Below are 16,066 nucleotides of genomic sequence, written 5' to 3'. Positions count from 1 at the left end.
ACACCGCTACAAAAACATAAGTTTTCAGTCCTGCGCCATGAGGACTGGCTCTCCATTGGCACAAGAGGACAAAGGATGTAAATCTTTCGTCCAATGGATTCTTTTAAATGTTTTTGATGATTCAAGCATTCACACGGTTTTTTTTTGCCATTTAAACTTCCTTAGAAATATTGTGCATAGCATTTTTTTTCCTACAAATTATCTTAGCAAAATTTGAACGACTAGCGTCGTTGTTTGACTGAAGCTAGAATGCAATTTTCTCTTTTTGCTGATTAAGAATTTAGACTCTTGGAAGCGGTATTTGAACTCAATTAGGGGACGTTTAATTTCTGCCTGAATCATCTTTAGAAGGAAAGAATCTTGTATTTTATATATATCGCCTTTTACTCCTGGTACACATCACCCTTCCCAACAATTAATGACGCCCAGTCATTAGTAACTGCTGATTAGGAGTGCTTAAAATTTTTCAATTATTTTTCTTATTTTATTCTACATCCCTATCTAAAATTCATCTACCGGACTAAGATTATTTATGGTTCTAGGTTAGCTACTATACTAAGGATTTTTTTTTCTATATCTAGCACTGATTACTTTTACATTTCCAACAAAGTTGGGGCTATTCTACTTTTACATTAGCTTTTTTTTATTTTGCTGTCTATATGACGTACTACATACTATCTACACTACGTTAAATGAATAACATGATAATATTACACCTAATTCTACTTGTGGTACATACATGAATGATTTATAACATACAATATTGGGTTCATCATATTCACTGATAACATTAAAACACTTTCACTATTGGGATTTTTGAATTGTCAAAGTTATTAGGAAGTAACCCATGTAGCTTCGTTTCTATTCATCACCTTTCGTGTCCTTAGTGTACTACACCCTTCTGTTGTAAATTATTGTCCTTCACTCTTTTTGTCTTGGCAAAAATTTTGAAGCATTTACGTTATGGTTTCTTCATGGAACAGTTCGAGTCTAGTTGTCTTTACACGGTAAGTTTTCCCTAATAGTCAACTGGGAAATGACCGTTAAATATCGTTCTAATAGTCAACTGGGAAATGATTCTTCCCACTACAGGTGTTGGTGTTTTTCTTCTCAGCATATCATATTTAGGATTTTTGAGACACATAGAGGATGTATTCTCGCGTAAAACTGTTCATTTGTGCCTTTTGAAACGGGTTGTCGTCATACTATAGTGACTCTCTTAATAAATTGTATTTAAGTTCAACTTCAAACATCTTCAAATATCGTTCAACTTCCAATGTCGCTAAATATCGTTTATCGTGTATTGATCAATGGGGTTCTCAGAATTAAACTTCAAATTGTCTCTAACTTCAGCTTCAAATATCTTCAAATGTCTTTAAGAATTTTTCAACTTCAAATATTGTTAAATATCGTTTATCTTGTTCTGATCGATGGGGTTCTCAGAATTAAACTTCAAATTGTCTTTAACTTCAGCTTCAAATATCTTCAAATGTCTTTAAGTATCATTTAACTTTAAATATTGTTTAATATCGTTTATCTTGTTCTGCTCGATGGTATTCTCAGAATTTATGTGATTATATAGTTCGTTAAAGCACTTGATACTGAGGTTCAAATATAGTGTTACCTGATACGTAATATGGTTCATGGTCGAAGAAACAACGATCAAGGGTAACTGTTGTTCTCGTGGACGAAGTTGGGATGAAAGTTACCTGGAGTTATTGTGAGTACTCTTCGTTGGTTGAGATATGATGAAAATAGATGCTACTGGATCGTATCTATACTGGGCAGCTCATTGTAATACTCAATGACCAATGTGTCCATTTACTTTCCTGTAATAAAAACAACGCGGCAGAATCGCATGTTCTTTGAAGTAGATACACATACAATAATTCACGCATTAATTGGGTTATAATTGTTCCCATAGGGAAGTTCAGTACATAGAAGTTTCTTATAAAATATTAATTCTTCAACTTTAATTATGGTCTCTTATTATACTTTCTAATATATACTACTACATACACTTTATTTTAACTTCTTTCAACACTTAGTTAATTAGATTTAAAATAATCATTTAAACAGAGTTTATGCTACACGGTTAATTTTTTTTTTTGAGGTCTAATTTTACAACTTATTTCATGCCTGCATTGTTCACGCAAGTCCGTGCTGTTTAAGAAACGCATGTTGCAGCGTCGTAACCACACGGTTTTACGCAAACGATACTACAATGAGGGAACAAGACATAACAAGGACGAATGGAGACCTCTCTACCTACTCGTCTTCTAATGTCTTCCCTATTTCTAGGCTTAGACGTTCTCATGGGGTTCCGGGTTTAACGGCTGAAATGCAGAGGTTCTTAGTCTCAGGATTTTTCCGTAATTGCAAGTCAACATTGGTGTCTCATATTCGCCTTTCGAATAAGGTCATTAGATGCAGGATTCCAAGCTTGCCCGCGTAGATTCCAGTTGATGCTTGGCAAAGAATATAAGCGTAATGAAGAACTGACATCAATATCTTTTTAGAAGGCTTTTGTTTGAGCAAATCCTTCAGAACTAAATAAATAAATATGATATATTTATATCATATACAATAAAATAATTATAATCTACACTAAGATGAAATATTTCATATAATTAGACGCTTCTGTACTGATAATTTCTTGTTTTGGATAATATCCATCTTGGTTAGGGCATGGGTCGATTTTTTTTATAGAAAATTCGAGGGGACCTGAGTCAGTATAGGTAAGATATAACGTGACTGACTTGCGAAAATATGTCACAAAAATTAGAGCCACAATATATTTCATAGATAAACCAATGAAATTAAAGGACATTTTTGTCACAGAACTATAGAACAGTGATCTCTCTGTTAGTGTATACGTCATAGATATAAACTAATGAAATTAATTTTTTTTCGCCAAGGAGCTAAAGACATAAATGCCTTTGTTTCTCTTTGAAACTAATGTTTAACACAGCTGTAGGAAAGCATACGTCATAGATATAATATAATGAAATTAAAAAGCTTTTCTCTCTTTTCTTTTCGCCTTGGAGCTATAAGAAAGTAAACTCTCTGTTTCTCTTTCAAAGCATTCTGATCCAAAAAACGAAAACTTAGCTCACTGAAGTTTCTATTTAACCTTTAAGTATTGCTTTGACTGGCCCTGATTGGCATAAAAATACTAATTTCTTACACTTGAAGGAATGAGAAATATCCCTTCCTACGGTTGTTTAAAAAAAAAAATACAGAAAAAAAAAAATGGGCTTTTTTTCCTACCCCCGCTTACCAAAAGAACGGGTCCAACACCCCATTTCGTCCTAAGTTGACCCCCAGCGTACAACCTTTGGTTATTTTCTGTTCCCACCTTTCTCTCAGATCACCAATGTTTTGAGATCACTTGTATTATTTTTAATTTTTTTTTCATTAGTATTGACTTGGTGAACTTTACTTGCACGCTGTTAAATTTATTATGGTGTTAAATTTATTATCTTTGAAATTTGTCTTTACATTAATTAGGGATATTTCCATCTGTCAGGTTTTTTAACTATTCTACCTGACTGTATCGTTGTTTTCTACTCTGTTTCTTGTGGTTTTTTCTTTTTAGGTTTTTCTATCGAAATAAGTCAAAACTTCTAGTATTGTTTTTTCAAAAATTCTTGCCCTTTTAATTTCGTTTGTTTCCCGTGTAAGGCTGCTGAGGTCGGTCTTGATTTCCTACTTCTTTAACTACTATATGGTCTGATTCGCCGTCAGACTCTTCTGAACTGGTTTCCGACAAATCCGGATTAGAAATTTTAGAGGTGGCACTTTTTGAGGTGTCACCTGCCCTTCCTTCTCAAATTTCTACTCCTCTAGAAGTAGAAGGTTTATTCTCTAAGTCCTCGCCTTGAGTTTTCAACTCGGGAGATTTGAAAGATTCTTGAGAGCTTTGGGAGGAATCAATAGTTTTTGCGGGGTTCCTCCATTGTTTGAAGGCCATGTCCTCAGGGGGATGGGGCATTTTTTGCACTAGGGTTTCCCTCCAAGAAGTCCACTGTTTAGGTTTGACCTTGGACACAGTTATATCATGATATTGATTTTGCTGGTCATCCTTGGGAGTTTTATTTTCGGGCAGTGTACTTTGACTCTTTTTTATGGGGAAATTAATTAAATCCATAGCTTCTCGCAGGTTTGTTTTAGTTAAATCTTTGGGAGGGGTTTTCTTTACAGCAATACCGGGGGTTTCTACAGCTCTGTTTAATTCTTCCTTTAAAGACAGGGGCCTTTCTATTGGTGTTGCAGGGGAAACCATATTGTCTGAAAATCTTTTGGGGGGACGTGGGGTCTAGATTCTGTTGGGGGAAAATTGGGTCTTTGGAGATATTGTATAATCTAAAACTCCTATGCCCGCCAAGGAATAACTTTTTGGACTTTTTGGCGTTCTTATTCTTACTGGTATTAGGGATTTTTTCTTAGGAACAACTAGATTTTCCATTGCTAGAAATTATTCAAAGTTTTGTTCATCACTGCCATTCTAGAAATAGTCTTGCTTGAAATTAAAGGGTTTTAGCTCTGCCAATCTTGACCTAGGGGGCTCATTTTCTGAATCTGACGAATCAGTAGAAGAGGGATGTGATACCCATCTCTCTAGAAATTTGGCTCTTTTTATTCCGCTAACATGCTAAGTTCTTCCACTATCGGGGTTTTCCATTTTAAAAGTATATTCGTTATCGTACTTTTTGACTATTCTGTACGGCCCAGAATATTTATTGGAAAGTTTTTTTCCTTCCGTTTTCTCCTCGTTCTTTAGGTAAACGAAGTCTCCTACTTTGAAATCTATATTCCCCTTAACTTTGGGTTGGTCTCTTAGGTCTTGGTTTATTTTACATTTTTTCAGCTCTTGCCTAACTATTTTATAAGTTTTCCTCATCCTATTTATGAATTCTTGTTTATAATCTTCTGAGCTATTATAATACTGCCGAGATTCAATAACCTCATTATATGGGATTCTAAAATCTCGACCAAAAAGTAAATAAAATGGATTGTCTCTGGTTGTTTCGGAATAAGCAGTGTTGATTACGTTAGTTAAATAAGGTAAGAATTTATCCCAGTCGCTCCTATTGTATTTTGTATAAATAATTAGTACGTTAGAAAATATTTTATGCCTGTTTTCTATTTTGCCATTAGCTTGTGGATGGTACGGCGCTGTCACCATTTTCTCTATTTTAAGGAAACTCATTAAATCTTTTGTTACTTTCGAAACGAAATTGCTCCCGTTGTCACTCAAAATTTTATTAGGAATGCCAAATTGTAAAAACAATTCTTCAAATGCCCTACTTGTGGTATACGCATCTTTATTTTTGAAAGCCTTTGCGATGGTAAATCCTGAAAAATTATATACGACTGAAAAAATGCAAGAATTGCTTCTGTTTGAATCAGTTAAACCTCCGATTGTCTCTTATTGGTCAAATGATATAATATCGAAGGGGTATTTCACTACTGAGATCCTTCCAAGGGAGGGATTTGGGTAAGCTTTGGGGATTTTTCTTAAGTTACGTGCTTTGCATGTACTTACAAATTATTTAAATATTGTCAGTGCAGATTGTACATAAAATTATTGTTTTAATTTATGGAACGTTTTCATAACTCCTAAATGTCCACCTGTGTCCGAATGAAAATATTCAAATGCAGGCCCTATCAAGTTTTGTGGTAACACAGGTATTATCGAGGTTTGGTTTCTACTTGTCTCAGCAGTCACAATTCTACTCAGCATTTCTTCATCAAGGTCGTAGTAAAAATTATTTATATCTTTTCTAAGAGTTTTGAATTTATCCGGTAACGCCTCATCATTCACAAAATAATCAATTAGTGCTACACACATTTCGTCCTTTTTTTGCTTTCTTTTTATATTTTCCAAAGACAAGGGACAATAGTTAGTCTTATTTTCTTTTACTGCGTCTTTGACTTTGTTTTTCTTACATCCATGATTGCTCTTAGCAATTATGGCGTCAACTTCATTTTCTTCAGCTTCCGATGGAATATTTTTTAGGTATCTACTCAAAAAGTTACAAACTGCGTTTTGTTTTCCCTTTATGTACTTAAATTAGTAATCAAAGTTTTGGATTTTCATACTCCCCTTAGCTAGATTGCCCGGGGGAGTTCTAAATGTGCGAATGTACTACATTTCCTTATGATATGATCTTAACAAATGATCTCAACCAATTAGATAGTGCCTAAACTTTTCCAAGTGTTGGATAATGGACAATAATTCTAAGTTTGTGGCGGAATAACTACTTTCGCCTTTTGATAAAGTTTTACTTGAATAGCATATAACGTTTTCTATTTGTTGAGGCGTTCCCTGTGGAGGATTAGGGTTTCTACTGGGATTTTTTGCGAAAGAATTGCGCCAATGCCTTTTGAACTAGCATCAGTGGTAACTAGCTAGCATCAGTGGTAACTTTTGAACTAGCATCAGTGGTTGTAAGTACATGCTTCGCATGTACTTACAAATTCTTTAAGTTTTGTCAGTGCAGATTGTACGTAAACATATTTTTTCAATTTATGGAACGTTTCCATTACCCCTAAATGTCCACCTGTCTCTGAATGAAAATATTCAAATGCAGGCCCTATCAAATTTTTTGGTAATACTGGTATTATTGAGGTTTGGTTTCTGTTTGTCTCGGCGGTCACAATTCTACCTAGTATTTCTTCATCAAGATCAGAGTAAAAATTATCTATCCCTTTTCTAAGAGTTTTGAATTTATCCGGTAACGCATCATCATTCACAAAATAATCAATTAGTGCTACACACATTTCGTCCTTTTTTTGCTTTCTTTTTATATTTTCCAAAGACAAGGGACAATAGTTAATCTTATTTTCTTTTACTGCGTCTTTGACTTTGTTTTTCTTACATCCATGTTTGCTCTTATCAATTATGGCGTCAACTTCATTTTCTTCATCTTACGATGGAATATTTTCTGGGTATCTACTTAAAAAGTCACAAGCTGCATTTTGTTTGCCTTTTAAATGTTCAAATTCGTAATCTAGGTCTTGGATTTTCATAATCCATCTAGCTAGAATGCCCGTGGGGTTTTTAAATGTGCGCAGGTACTGCAAGCCTTTATGGTCTGATCGTAGAATAAGTTTTCTACCAATTAAATAATGTCTAAATTTGTCTAAGTGGTGGATAATAGATAATAATTCTAAATTTGTGGCGGAATAACTGCTTTCACCTTTTGATTAGGTTTTACCTGAATAGCATGTAACTTTTTCGATTTGTTTTTGTATAGGCGTTCTCTCAAGAGGATTGGGGTTTTCTACCGGGATTATTTGCTAAGGAATTGCGCCAATGCCTTTTGAACTAGCATCCGTTGTAACCACAAATCTTCCGTTTTCGAAATCACGGAGTGCTAATATTGGTTCAGAAGTGAGTGCCTTTTTGAGACGGTCTAGGGACGTTTGAGCTTCCTGGGACCAGGTAACATTATGAGAGTTCCCTTTAGTTAATTCCGTGAGGGGTTTCGCAATTTGGGCGTAATTGCGTACGAATTTTCTAAAGTAGCCAGTAAGGCCTAAAATTCCCCTTAATTCTTTCATAGTTCTGGGGGGCTTGAGGTTTTCAACACATTTTATTTTATCAGGGTCTGGGGATATCTCTCCCTGGGTTACTACTACTCCTAAAAATTTAATTTTAGGTTGAAATAAATTTACTTTTTCAGGCCGGCATTTTAAATTGCCTTGTATGAACTTATCGAACACCTTAGCTAACGTTGCTAAGTGTTGTTCAGTGTTTTCCCCCACGCATATAATATCATCAACAAAATGAATTATATTCTTTAATCCTCTTAACAGGTACAATAGGGGTCTACATAGAGCGCTTGAACTTGTTTTAAGCCCAAATGATACCCTTAAGTATTCATAAGAACCATATTCGGATGCTGAAAATGCAGTTTTATGGATATCCTTTTCAGCTATTTTCACTTGGTGGTAACCTTGGGTAAGGTCCAAAGAAGTAAAAATTTTGTTTTTGCTTGAAATTGAGTCAAGAATTTCATCTATTCTTGGTAGAGGAAATTTATCGCTAACTACTTGTTTGTTGAGGGCTCTATAGTCTACTACGAGTCAAAGATCTCCATTCTTTTTTGGTACTAAGATCACTGGTGCGCTATACGGACTTATACTTGGGCGTATAATTTCGTTTTTTTCTAATTCATGGATTTTATTTTTTAACCACTCTTTGTGCTTATATGGCACACGATATGGCTGTTTTCCTACGGGATTACCAGTCATTCAAATTGAATGTTCATAAAATGGTATTAGCCCGATGTCATCTTCAGATTCAGAGAATACATCCTTAAAATTCCATAATAATTCGCATAATTACTTCTTAAGTTCCAAGTCCGTAATATGATCCATATTAAATTAGTTTAAAAATTGTGATTTAGTTAAAGAATATTCGTTATTTGGAGTTTTGATACCGTTAACTAGGTTTATTTTAGAATTTTCCCATCTATTTAAATCATTTTCCGATAAAACCTGGATTTGAACTAAACATGTCCCCTTTTTAATTGTAATTGTATCATTTTCATGGTTATTGGTCACCCAAATAAAACCTTCCCCTTTGTCATAAGACATAATCTGTTCCTCTCATAGCAGATTTTCGGGTATTTCAGACGGTGTCCCAAACTATATTTCTGATTTGCTAATCACTGGTTCAATCATCTGTGATATTTGAATTTTTTGCATCGTTTTGGGAGGGACTTTTGTTTTCCTTATCGCGAATCCGTAATATTTCTTTTTATTTTCGTTGTTTATTAGATTCATACTGGCGCTATGCTGCGCCATTGCGGCATCTTGTGGCGTCACGTTGGGTTTTATAATGTTCTTCAATAATTCTGCTATTTTCTTAATTTCATTTGACCTGTATTGTCGCACATCTCCTATTTTTATTTTCGCAGATTCAATACTTTTATTTTTTAAATTTACCTCATTTCTGCAATATCTCTCAGGGTAATTGAAAAATTTTCCAATTATGCCATATCTTTGCGAGACATGAGGTTCAAAATACTGCGACATTATACCACCAGAAATTTTGTTTACTGTTACGTTGTCTTCGAAATCTCTGTTACGATTTCTTAAGGTAGAAATGTCTTCCCCTACCTTAGCTGGGTAGACAAGCCTCTCATTAGCCACGTCTAATAGTATTCTATTAGACCTTAGAAAATTTGCTCCTATAATAGCCTCGTATGGGAAATTATCACATATAATAAAATTTGTCATAGAGGTTCTATTGTCTCTTTTTACGTTTAGGCAAATTGACTCTTTTGCATTTTATTTATGACCTGTCACGCTCGTTAAATTGGGATTATTAGGGTTCCTCTGTCGCCTAATATGAAGAGGCAACATATTGAATACGCAAGAGTTTATGATTTTAATTGTTGCACCTGAGTCAATCAAAGCCTTAAAATAAACATTTTCTATACAAAAATCATTAAATATAGGTAATTTGTTATTAATATCACTACAAAACGGCACTAATATTGTCTTGGACCTATTAAATATTCCTGGCACCCTCTGGGTCCAATTTATATTTTTGAGGGGCCTGAAGCGTTTCCCTGAGAATTTATTTCATGTGTCAGTGCCTGTAATAGATATTCAGACGTATTAGGTTCCGTAGGCATATTTAAATGATTTACATCTGCCTGTTTTCGCCATGTATTATTATGGTAACGTGGATGTCTCGTTTCAGTGCCGTTTGCTGGCGCTGCCTGCCAATTCCGTTGGCTTACAAAATTTTCATTTCTCATCGGCAAATTTTCGTGATTTCTATATGGCATTCTTGCATTATATTGGCTTTGGCGGGTATTTGGGTTTTCAAATCGGTAATTAATTTGTCTGTTGGGGGGAGGATTATACAAATTTGGTTGGTATGCATTATAAGGTACTGATTTGCGGAATCCCCCCTGGCTGTAGCCTATTGCATGACCGGTGCTAAAATTTGTTCTTCCGAACAAATGGTTGCCGTAATTTTGCGTGTTACCAACAGAAATTCTTGGTATGCGATTGGTGACATAATGGCACTCTCTGGCGATATGGCCAACACGATTACAATTATAGCACCTTATTACTGTAGGGTTTTGTCCTTAATTAGATTGTTTAATAGGCTGAAAGTGTACTGTTTTCTGCCTAGCGGGTTATGGTATTTTGTTTCTGTTTTGCACTGGGGAGTAATCACTTGAAAAGAAATTGGGGGGTTCCTGATCGCCCTTGAAGATTAGGTTCGCGTTTGAATCGTCTAAGCTATTCATTTTTGCTTTACTATGATTAGCAACCATTGTATCAACTTCGATTAAGCGCTTTACCTCCTGAACTGCAAGATCCAAAGTCTGAATATTTTTGGATATTACTGCTCTATATAGTTTTGGGGGTAGCCCTTGAAAAAAGGTATTTAGTATGACTTTTTCATACAGTTGTCCTGAACCACTTCCGTATTTTGCCTCTACAGAAATGCGTATATTATCCAGGTATTCTCGTATATTCTGTGAAAAATCAATGTTCACCGCTCCGTGTTTTAATTTATTTATTGAACTGGTTTCTATAAATCTCTCTTTGAATGCTTTTAACAAGTCATCAACCGTATTTATTGGCAAGTTGGCGTTATTGCCTATGGTATGTTCGACCTGTTTTATAAAGGTTAAGGCCTGGCCTTTTAATCGTAGTAGTTGCATGTCTTTTAACGCTTCAACGTCCGTTTTTGTTAGTTGTACGACCTGGGTCAATTGGATATTAAATTTGTCAATATCCAATTGACCATTGTACTGTGGTGTATATTTTACTATTTCTATTTTTTTTGTGATTAGTTTCTGCATTATTAATAATTTGTTTAGTTCTTCCATTTTTTTTTGAATTAATCAAAAGTAAGTTTGTTTTTAATTAACCTATTTTGGGGGAGGATATTATCTCAGGTTGTCCACAATGTTTTTATTGTCGTAGCTTATAGGTACTGGGTATAATCAATTTTCTTATATAACTGTATCATTCACGACAATTAAATTTAAATTATAAAGTTTTGTAGATTAATTAGTTTGCATGTTTTTCTCTAACTTCCGACTCGCGCCATTTGCTGCGATAAAAAGATTGCTGTTTGTAGCGATAGAAAATTTCTCCGATTGCGCCGCTTATAGCACTAGAGAATGTGTCAACTGGGCTAGCGCCACTCACAATTAATGGGGGAAGATCGAATATGTAGACATATAAATGTGGCCTCTTTTTTCTCGAACTATCTGGAGATCCAATTCCCTCTAGGAGCGTTTGCCTTGGAGACATGCGAACTAATGGCCTATGATCAGACTAGATGCAGACATATAAAATGAAATAAACACAGATAAAAAAGGCAATAGATTTATTGAACTTACATACTTAGTTGCACAGCAATGGGTCACTTCAGATGACAATAACGGTGACAACGACGGAAGAGTATAAGAATTTTGTCTGAATGATCTTAACTCTGATCTGTTAATAATCTTAAAAAATACTTCTACGCCACCATCAACCATAGCTTTTTAGTCCTGCGCCATGAGGACTGGCTCACCATTGGCTCAAGAGGACCAAGGATGTAAATTTTTCGTCCAATAACTTCTTTTGAATATTTTTGATGATTCAAGCGTTCACACGGTTTTTTGCCATTTAAACTTCCTTAGAAATATCGTGCGTAGCATATTTTTTATTTCTCACTCTCTTAGCGAAATCTTAAGCCTGGATAGTGCTGTTCTTTGTCTGAGGTGACTGCACTTTTTCTCTTTGCTGATTAAGGACTTCATTTTTGAAACTAGGATTAACTTAATTATAGGAAATCGGAATTATCTTTAGAAAGAAGGAACTTTATTTTGGTATTTTAAATACATCCCATGTTACTCATGGTACACAAGGTAAACCATGACAAAACACTACTGAAATATTCCAACTCTTGCATTTCAATGAAGGAAATTCAAAATGAACTTTGAAAAATCAAGAGAATGTAACTGTGACATGGTAACCACGACGAGACATTTCTTAAAGATACAAACTCTTTTATTTCAATAAAAGAATCTCAAAATTAACTTTGAAAAATCATTAAAATGTCACTGTGACTTGATGAAACGCGGCAAAACCCTACTGTAATATTAAAAATCTTGCATTTCAACGAAAGAATTCCAAAAAGAAATTTGAAAAATCAAGAGAATTTTGCAGTGACAAGGTAAACCATGACAAATCACTACTGAAATATTCTAACTATTGCATTTCAACGAAAAAAAATCCAAAATGAACTTTGAAAAATCAAGAGAATGTAACTATGACAGGGGAAATCGCAACAAAACACTACTGAAATATTCCAACTCTTGCATTTCACGAAAGAAATCCAAAATGAACTTTGAAAAATTAAGAGAATGTAACTTTGACAAGGTAAACCACGACAAAACACTACTGAAATAATCCAACTCTTGCATTTCAATGAAAGAAATTCAAAATGAACTTTCAAAAATCAATAGAATGTAACTGTGACATGGTAAACCACGACAAAACACTACTGAAATATTCCAACTCTTGCATTTCAACGACACAAATTCAAAATGCACTTTGAAAAATCAAGAGAATGTAACTGTGACAAGGTAAACCATAACAAAAACACTACTGAAATATTCCAACTCTTGCATTTCAACGAAAGAAATCCAAACTGAACTTTGAAAAATCAAGAGAATGTAACTGTGACAAGTTAAACCATGACAAAACACTACTGAAATATTCCAACTCTTGCATTTCAACTAATGAAATTCAAAATGAACTTTGAAAAATTAAGATAATGTAATTTTGACAAGGTAAACCATGACAAAACACTACTGAAATATTCCAACTCTTGCATTTCAATGAAAGAAATTCAAAATGAACTTCAAAAATCAATAGAATGTAACTGTGAGATGGTAAACCATGACAAAACACTACTGAAATATTCCAACTCTTTCATTTCAATGAAAGAAATTCAAAATGAACTTTTAAAAATCAAGAGAATGTAAATGTGACAAGGTGAACCATCACAAAAACACTACTGAAATATTCCAACTCTTGCATTTCAACGACAGGAATCCAAAATGAACTTTGAAAAATAAAGAGAATGTAAAAATCCAAAATAAACTTTGAAAAATCAAAAGAATTTAACTGTGACAAGGTAAACCATGACAAAACACTACTTAAATATTGCAACTATTTCATATCAAGGAAAAAAAAAATCCAAAATGAACTTTTAAAAAACAAGAGAGTGTAACTGTGACAGGGTAAACCATAACAAAACACTACTGAAGTATTCCAACTCTTGCATTTCAACGAAAGAAATCCAAAAATGAACTTTTGATAATATCAAGAGAATGTGACTGTGACAGGGTAAACCACGACAAAACACTATTGAAATACTCTAACTCTTGCATTTCAAGGAAAGAAATCCACAATGAACTTTGAAAAATCAAAAGAATGTAACTGTGACATGGTAAACCACGACAAAACACTACTGAAATATTGCAACTCTTGCATTTCACGAAAGAAATTCAAAATGAACTTTGAAAAATCAGGAGAATGTAATTGTGACACGGTAAATCACAACAACACACTACTGAAATATTCCAACTCTTGCATTTCAACGAAATAAATTCAAAATGAATGTTGAAAAATCAAGAGAATGTAAAAATCCAAAATGAACTTGTAACTATGAAGAGAATGGGATTGCAACAGGGAAAACTGCTAAAAAACACTACTGAAAATGTACCAACTCTTGCATGTCACGGACAGCAATTCCAAAATGAAATATTAAAAATAAAGAGAATTCTAAAGTGAGATGGTAAACCTCGGCATAAAACTACTGAAAAATTCCAGCTCTTGCATTTCAAGGAAAAAAATTCAAAAATGAACATTTGAAAAATCAAGAGAATGTAACTTTGACAAGGTAAACCACGACAAAACACTATTGAAATATTCTAACTCTTGCATTTCAAGAAAAGAAATCCAAAATGAACTTTGAAAAATCAAGAGAATGTAACTGTGACTGGGTAAACCACGACAAAACACTACTGAAATATTCCAACTCTTGCTTTTCAAGGAAAGAAATCAAAAATGAACTTTGAAAAATCAAGAGAATGTAACTGTGACAAGGTAAACCATGATAAAACTCTACTAAAATATTCCAACTCTTGCATTTCATGAAAGAAATTCATAATTAACTTTGAAACATCAAGAGAATGTAACCGTGCCATGGTAAACCACGACAAAACATTACTGAAATAGTCCAACTCTTGCATTTCCCGATAGATATTCAAAATAATCTTTGAAAAATCAAGAGAATGTAACAGTGACAAGGTAAACCACGACAAAACACTACTTAAATATTCCAACCCTTGCATTTCAATGAAAGAAATTCAAAATGAACTTTGAAAAATCAGGAGAATGTAACTGTGGCAAGGTAAACCATGAAAAAACACTACTGAAATATTCCAACTCTTCCATTTCAACGAAAGAAATTCAAAATGAACTTTGAAAAATCAAGAGAATGTAACTGTGACAAGGTAAACCATAACAAAAACTGTACTGAAATATTCCAACTCTTGCATTTCAAGGAAAAAAAACCAAAATGAACTTTGAAAAATAAAGAGAATATAAAAATCCAAAATGAACTTTGGAAAATCAAGAAAATTTAACTGTGACAAGTTCAACCATGAAAAAACACTACTGATATATTCCAACTCTTGCATTTCAAGGAAAAAAAAAACAAAATGAACTTTGAAAAATCAAGAGAATATAACTGTGACAAGGTAAACCATAACAACACACTACTGAAATATTCCAACTCTTGCATTTCAACGAAAGAAATCCAAAAATGTACTTTTGAAAAATCAAGAGAATGTAACTGTGACATGGTAAACCACGACAAAACACTACTGAAATATTCAAACTCTTGCAATTCAACGAAAGAAATCCAAAATGAACTTTGAAAAATCAAGAGAATGTAACTGTGACAAGATAAACCACTATAAAAAAATACTGAAATATTCCAACTCTTGCATTTCAACGAAATAAATCCAAAATGGACTCTGAAAAATTTAGAGAATGTAACCTAGGTATTGAAAACCACAAAGAAAAACTAATAACTTGTTCCAATTCTTTCAATTTCACGAATGATATCAAAAATGAATTTTTAATAATAATAAAAATTTAACATTGACATAATACACAACATCAAAACACCACTGAAAAATTCAAACTTTTGAATTTCAATGAAAGAAATCCAAAATGAACTTTGAAAAATCAAGAGAATGTAACTGTGACAAGGCAAACAGCAACGTAATAATTCTTATATGACCAAGATCTTTAATTTCAATGACAGAAATCCAAAATGCACTTTGAAAAATAAAGGTAATGTAATTCGACAAGGTGAGCCATAACAAAAACACTATTGACATTTACAATATTTAACATTTCAACGACAGAAATCCAAAATAAACTTTGAAAAATAAAGAGAATTTAAAAATCCAAAATGAACTTTGAAAAATCAAAAGAATTTAACTGTGACAAGATAAACCATGACAAAACACTACTGAAATATTCCAACTATTTCATTTCAAGGAAAAAAAAAATCAACAATGAACATTGGATAATAAAGAGAATGTAATAGTGACATTGCAAATCACGACAAAACACTACTGAAATAAACCATTACAATACGCTACTGTAATATTACAACTCTTGCATTTCAACGACAGAAATCCAAAAATAAACTTTTGAAAAATCAAGAGAATGTGACTGTGACAAGGTAAACCACAACAAAACACTATTGAAATACTCCAACTCTTGCATTTCAACGAAAGAAATCCACAATGAACTTTGAAAAATCAAGAGAATGTAACTGTGATAAAGTAAACCACGACAAAACACTACTGAAATATTGCAACTCTTGCATTTCACGAAAGAAATTCAAAATGAACTTTGAAAAATAAGGAGAATGTAACTGTGACACTGTAAAGCACAACAAAACACTACTGAAATATTCAAACTCTTGCATTTCAATGAAAGAAAT

The sequence above is a fragment of the Artemia sp. Qi Xiang Cuo genome, chromosome 3, assembly GCF_049724085.1.
Source record: "Artemia sp. Qi Xiang Cuo chromosome 3, ASM4972408v1, whole genome shotgun sequence".
NCBI classification, from domain to species: domain Eukaryota; kingdom Metazoa; phylum Arthropoda; class Branchiopoda; order Anostraca; family Artemiidae; genus Artemia; species Artemia sp. Qi Xiang Cuo.
Note: the sequence above shows the minus strand (reverse complement) of the source record.